The following is a 7500-nucleotide window of genomic DNA, read 5'->3' as shown; positions in this document are numbered from 1 at the left end:
TCTTATATTCCTAAATAATAATTTAACTTATCTTTGGGAGGTGGATGAACAGAATCAAGTCAAGAGATGAAATACGATGGAGGAATTTGCAATTACGAAAAATGTCAAAAGGCAAAACATTAAATTGCATTCTTGAACACGTCAACCAGTTTGCAATAACAAGTGCATCAAGATGCACTTAATAACGTAACAAATAACGCTGGAAAATAAGGTTGACAGTTTTTCTATAATAACATGTAATTCAATTACCTAAGTAGTAATTTAGTTAATTAGTTTGAAGAGAAAGAACAAGTAAAAAATGCGCCGAAGTTTCTTCGGCGCAATCGCGTTTTATGTACAGCCGCTACAGCGTATAATCAAGGCCACCGAAAATAGATTTATCTTTTGGTGGTCTCGGTATAATGCTGTATGAGCCGCGGCCCACGAAACTTTAACCACTGCCCGGTGGTGGCCTGGCCTATATAGTTGCCGGAAGCACTATTAAGGCTAACTTTAACCTTAAATAAAATAAAAATTACTGAGGCTAGAGAGCTGTAATTTGGTACGTTTGATGATTGGAAGGTGGATGATTACCACACCAATTTGCAGCCCTATAGCCTCAGTAGTTTTTAAGATCTGAGGCCGGACAGAAAAAGTGCGGACGGACAGACAAATAGCGATCTCTGTAGTTTTATTTTAAAGAAACATAAAACTTAGATTAAATATTAAGAAGTATACATCAAAGGAGAGGTGAAATTATGCCAGAGGAAAGAAAAACTGATAAAAAAAACATATAAAAAATACAAACTACCGAAAAATCACAATAGGCACCTTATCCACTGCACTTACGTATATCCTTTACAAAAGACATGACTTTGCTTAGTACCTATTTGATGCCTTAATATAATTTCTTTAAAATGAGAATCAATAAAAAAAAAGAGTTTCTCCTCCTTTAATGTGAATGTCTTCGTTTATACAAAACTTTAAATGATTATATTATATACAAAAGTTATAGTAGACAGTTCACCTTCCAGAAATGGATATGAACTTCCCGGCTCCTCCTCCTCCTCCTCCTCCTCCTCCTCCTCCTCCTCCTCCTCCTCCTCCTCCTCCTTCTTCTGAAGTTCTAGAACATTAATTAAAATAATCCCCCGAGTCAGGAAAGTTCTGACACTTTCGTAACTTGTTTTTTTTTTTACGTAGGGGTTTAAAGCTAACCTGTAGGGTATATATATATTTTTTGTAGTTAACCTGTAGGGAATATATGTATGTATATATATATATATATATATATATATATATATATATATATATATATATATATATATATATATATATATATATGTAGTTAATTTCATTGGTAAGGAAAAAAGAATTAACAAAATCATATATATATATATATATATATATATATATATATATATATATATATATATATATATATATATATATATTACTGGTACGCTGCTAAATTGTTATAATGTTCACGCAGGTACTGATCACAAGTTTTTTTCGTAATATCATCGTTCTGAAAAAGTGTGAGGATTACGCGTGAAATTTAGTTGATAATAACCTGTAATCCTTCAAAGGATTATTACCATTTTAATCCCATTGATGTCCTCTCTCGTCGTAAAGCGAATATTTGTTGAAGTACTGCGAGAGATAATTTTACAGCCGTAATGCATTTTGTATATTAACTTTTATTTTTGGAATTTTAATCCGTTGAAAGACAATGCCAAAATGCCAGTCAGAATCTGAGTAGGTTAAGGGAATAAAATAACTCAGTATTTTTTAAGATCTGAAGGCTGACTGAAAAAGCGCAGACGGACAGACAAAGCCTGCTCAATAGTTTCCTTTCACAGAAAACTAAAATTTAGATAAATAACTAAGAAACTGAAAAGCCAAAGATAAAAATTTCCCTCCATGTATCGATCGTTCTAGTACTTACACCCGGTACTCCTTCCTATTTCTTTTTCTCTTCGTGGAACTAGCGGTTTATGCAGTCTCCTTTTATTGTGACAGTTTTAAAACTTCTCTCTCTCTATTTTCACGTCACGAGATTCATGTCGCCTCGTGGCAAAGGGGTCAGGGGGACTTAACGTCTTTTCGGAAACATTCAAACGAATTACGACAAAATATTTTCTGACTTTTTTTTTTTTTTGGTTCCTGCTGGCGTTGTATTCCCTGATTCAATTTCCTCTCCCTCTCTCTCTCTCTCTCTCTCTCTCTCTCTCTCTCTCTCTCTCTCTCTCTCTTCTCTCTCTTCTCTCTTCTTTTCCGGTTTTTCTACCCTTTTATTTTATTTTCGTTCTCCCTTTTTCTTCCCGTCATTTGTCCTTGTCGTTCTTTCGTCGGAATTGGACGTCAGTTGTATCCTGAGATTTATTTTTTTTTTTTCGGGCGACCTTTCCTTTCGTTTTGTATCTTCGAGGTTTTCATATAATCTATCCTTTTGTCAAACGCATTAATGTTCTTTTAAGATTCATTCCTCTTTTGCACTGATTATAAATATACATTAATGTTCTTTTAAGATTATTTCCTCTTCTGTCGTGATTAGAAATAGATTTTACAGGGAATTTTTCCATTTGTCGCCTCATTCTGCTGTTTTTCGTTGGGTGGTAATCGTATGACTAATATTATTTGGATGATGGTTATATAAATAATATTTTTGGATGATGGTTATATAAATAATATTATTTGGGTGGTGGCCATATAATGGATGTTCTTGAATCGAGAGGTCTGTGCCATAGCCTCCGTAGATGATTAAGTTTATTGTATTTATTATTATTATTATTATTATTATTATTATTATTATTATTACTGTTATATTATTATTATTATTATTATTATTATTATTATTATTATTATTATTAATTTTCGTTGGAAAGTCTGCAGCATTAATGTATATATATATATATATATATATATATATATATATATATATATATATATATATATATATATATATATATATATATATATATATATATATATATATATATAATCTTTGTTACCCTGGCGAATTTTATTTTCAAAACAAAAACCTCACGTAAAAATAAAAAAGTATATTTAAATACGGCATGACATTCCTACCGATAATGCCTACTGTTATAAAAGACAGACGGTATTACCGTATTTCATTTAATCCCCATCTCGCCCCGCTTTGAAGCCGCGCCCTGAGCCCTGAAACTGCGTATGCTTCCTAACACAATATGTCACTTTCGTTTTAATTCTATTTTCGAGCGAAGAAGGATTCCGGGGCTGGAAAAAGACGCAATTGGATTCCGTCGCGAAGCCCTAACAGTGTTACACGCTCCTTTTGTCTTCCGCGTCCTTTGTAGTAAATTTCAGATGTCAAAATTCTAGAGCTGATGTTGTTTGCGTATCGTCAATTCTTTTGGTCTTTGGATTATAAGTGTATATATATAGATATACAATATATATATATATATATATATATATATATATATATATATATATATATATATATATATATATATGAAATTTTTATGAAATTTTATCCGTGATTTATATACAATCATGAAGCTACAAATGTCGGTTAATATCAAATTCACGCTACCTCGGGAATATCCCCTTCGGTGATAATTCCCCACCGGGAATATTCCCGAGGTAGCGTGAATTAGATATTAAGCGACATTTGTAGCTTCATGATTATATATATATATACTGTATATATATTTGGGAAGAGAATTTCTTCACGTTTTTTAATGCCTACGGTGCTGAGATGTCCAGCGTCCATACTACTCAATGTTTTCCTTAAGTATCCTTGGTGGCATTTTCTAAGACCACATTACTGTGAAATTCTTGGAGATGGCAGAAAGTTGTTTTTTTAATCCCGCCAAAAACAAAACTCATGGTGTTCTTCCCCAAAAGAAAATAGTTTCTTTTTAAAAGTTACTTTGATGCAAAGACTTTGTTCTGTAAACTTCCCTCTGGCGGAAAACGCTTCTGATGCTTCCAACTCTTCAATGATGCTTTCGTTTCCTCAAACCATTTGAAAAGCTAAGAGGGGTTTTGTGGTGTTATTACCGATGCTAATGCTCTAAATTTTATGAGGGGCTGTAAAATTGCTTTTCAAGCTTCAAGACTTTGCCTAAATTTTTTTGGAGTTATTCCGTAACTGCTCTTCAAGAGTGTTAGTATAAATATTTAGTATAAATATTTATACAAAATATTTAGTATAAATATTTATACAAAATATTTAGTATAAATATTTATCTTATTTTTGACATTCTAGTTTTCCATTTTGTGATTCGTTTCCTGTATAATGGCTAAAACATAGTTTTTTCAGCAGTTTTACAGATTACTGCAGGGATGAGGGGTTCCTGTAATTGTTGTAGACAGACACCGTATTTTAAAAACAGTGATATCACCCCTTGTTTTCTCTCACTTCTAGTTTTCTCTCACCCCTTGTTCTCTCTCACGTCTTGTTGTTTTTTCTCACGTCTCGTTTTCTCTCACGTCTCGTTTTCTCTTACTTCTTGTTGAGAATTCTCTCATTCCTTGTTTTCCCTCACGTCTAGTTTTCTCTCACTCATTGTTCTCTCTCACGTCTTGTTTTCTCTCATGTCTTGTTTTCTCTCACTCTTTGTATTCTCTCATGTCTAGTTTCCTCTGACTCATTGTTTTCTCTCACTTCTAGTTTTCTCTCACGTCTAGTTTTCTCTCACGTCTAGTTTTCTTTCATGTCTAGTTTTCTCTCACTCATTGTTTTCTCTCATGTCTAGTTTTCTCTCACTCATTGTTTTCTCTCATGTCTAGTTTTCTCTCACTCATTGTTTTCTCTCATGTCTAGTTTTCTCTCACTCATTGTTTTCTCTCATGTCTAGTTTTCTCTCACTCATTGTTTTCTCTCATGTCTAGTTTTCTCTCACTCATTGTTTTCTCTCATGTCTAGTTTTCTCTCACTCACTGTTTTCTCTCATGTCTAGTTTTCTCTCACTCACTGTTTTCTCTCATGTCTAGTTTTCTCTCACTCATTGTTTTCTCTCATGTCTAGTTTTCTCTCACTCATTGTTTTCTCTCATGTCTAGTTTTCTCTCACTCATTGTTTTCTCTCATGTCTAGTTTTCTCTCACTCATTGTTTTCTCTCATGTCTAGTTTTCTCTCACTCATTGTTTTCTCTCATGTCTAGTTTTCTCTCACTCATTGTTTTCTCTCATGTCTAGTTTTCTCTCACTCATTGTTTTCTCTCATGTCTAGTTTTCTCTCACGTCTTGTTTTCTCTCACTTCTAGTTTTCTCTCCCCTGGAACGTCAGGAGAACAGTAATTAAATCAAGCTGGCCCATTCGTCCTCTCCGGGCATTTTCGAACGTAGGGCAGCAGGTGGTAACGGAGGAAAGGCATTTAACACACAAGAAAAAAATGGCGTTCCATACTGAAGGGGCTACACACACACACACACACACACACACACACACACACACACATATATATATATATATATATATATATATATATATATATATATATATATATATATATATATACATACACATACATACCAGGCTACTCCATTCAGTCCATAAAGAGGCCCTGTATTATTCATACATGGGCTCACACCCTCAAGGCGGTCAGACTTTTTGAGAGAGAGAGAGAGAGAGAGAGAGAGAGAGAGAGAGAGAGAGAGAGAGAGAGAGAGAGTTAAGTACTTAGTGGCTCTCTAAAATGTGTATCAAGACAACTTAAAGATGTGTTGATATTAAATACATTCTTAATCCAAAACGAAAATATGCAATGATTCACGTGAAATCACTGTAAAGTTCTGATAGCCTGGCTGCAACCCACTTCACTGACTAACTACCAAGTACCTAATTCACGCTTAGGTCAGCAAATTGGCAACGGGGCTTCCACTGAGCGTGCACGTAACTCTCCGCCCTCTCCCGGGAACCGAACCCGGCCTCGTCTCTCTCTAAAAGCCTTGGAATAAGAGGCTTATATGTAAATACTGATGGTCTCGGTATAATGGCGTATGAGCCGCGGCCCATGAAACTTTAACCACGATTCGGTGGTGGCCTGTCCCATGTCGTTGCCAGATGCACGATCATGGCTAACTTTAACCTTAAATAAAATAAAAACTACTGAGGCTAGAAGGCTGCAATGTGGTATGTTTGATGATTGGAGGGTGGATGATCAACATACCAGTTTGCAGCCCTCTAGCCTCAGTAGTCTTTAAGATCTGAGGGCGGACAGAAAGAGTGTTTTCTACGTTCACTCTCTACATATTTTAAGCCTGAGGCATGGCTTATATCAACCTTTTCAATATTCTTGTAAATTAGATTTTATCACCTACAAATTTTTTATTATACTTATTCCCGTAGTGAGAAATTACTGCTCGGTTACATTCTGTATTCTTTTTATAATTCAGCGTGTAATAGTCTTAGGCAAACTAATGAGACTTCAGAATATACTTTCTTTTCAGGAATGACGGATTTTACCAGGAAGATCTAAATTAATACCGTCAGGTGATTCCTTCGTCAGGAGGCGTCAGGTAAGAGGATTTCAAGCTCAAATACGTGTTATGTAAAAAGACAAAAGGTTATCATTGTTTTATTTTATAGAAAATAGGATTTTACACCAAAAAAAAACTAAGAAATGCGCCGAAATTTCTTCGGCGCAATCGAGTTTTCTGTACATCGTATAATCAAGGCCACTGACAATAGATCTATCTTTCGGTGGTCTCGGCATAATGCTGTGTGAGCCGCGGACCATGAAACTTTGACCACTGCCTGGTAGTGGCCTGGACTGTATAGTTGCCAGATGCACGATTATGGCTAACTTTAACCTTAAATAAAATATAAACTACTGGGGCTAGAGGGCTGCAATGTGGTAAGTTTGATGATTGGAGGGTGGATGATCATCATACCAATTTGCAGCCCTCTAGCCTCAGTAGCCTTTAAGATCTGAGGGCGGACAGAAAAAAGAGCGGACGGACTGACAAAACAGGCGCAATATATTCAGAAAACTAAAAGGAAAATCAGTCATGGGATGTCTTTTATCACGGAGACCAATAATTGTCAGCCGTTGACAGAAATAATTGTGTGACATTCTGAAATTTGTGTTTCTGTTTTGTGAAGGGAAACATGGCAGGTAATTTGACTTGTTAAGCCTCTGCCACCCTGGTGTATTAGATGGGCCGTTTTATTTGCATTTTTGCCTTGTTTTGGGTAGAGTTCTATTTCGTCGTCATTTTTTTTTTTTTTTTATAATTTCAGGCTATAGTTGTACTTTTCATAAGAGCAAGTCAGTAGTTACTTTGTCTCTCTCTCTCTCTCTCTCTCTCTCTCTCTCTCTCTCTCTCTCTCTCTATAGAATTACAAGCTATAAGTGCACCTTTCAAAAGAGAAAAACAATAGCTGGTTTGTTCACTCTCTCTCTCTCTCTCTCTCTCTCTCTAGAATTTCAAGCTATGGTTGCACCTTTTATAAGAGAAAGTCAGTAGTTACTTTGTTCTCTCTCTCTCCCTCTCTCTCTAGAATTTCAAGCTATAGTTGTACCT

The 7500-nt window shown here is 35.1% G+C and overlaps 1 long non-coding RNA gene across 1 annotated transcript in view; it reads right to left on the bottom strand.

Moving 5' to 3' along the window:
• Nucleotides 1-7500, bottom strand: part of LOC136855512 (uncharacterized) — a 576042-nt gene that overhangs the window by 45997 nt on the left and 522545 nt on the right. The gene's annotated exons all lie outside the window — the stretch shown is intronic.

The sequence above is a fragment of the Macrobrachium rosenbergii genome, chromosome 31 (assembly GCF_040412425.1).
Source record: "Macrobrachium rosenbergii isolate ZJJX-2024 chromosome 31, ASM4041242v1, whole genome shotgun sequence".
Classification (NCBI taxonomy): Eukaryota; Metazoa; Arthropoda; class Malacostraca; order Decapoda; family Palaemonidae; genus Macrobrachium; species Macrobrachium rosenbergii.
This window is presented reverse-complemented; position numbering and strand designations above follow the sequence as displayed.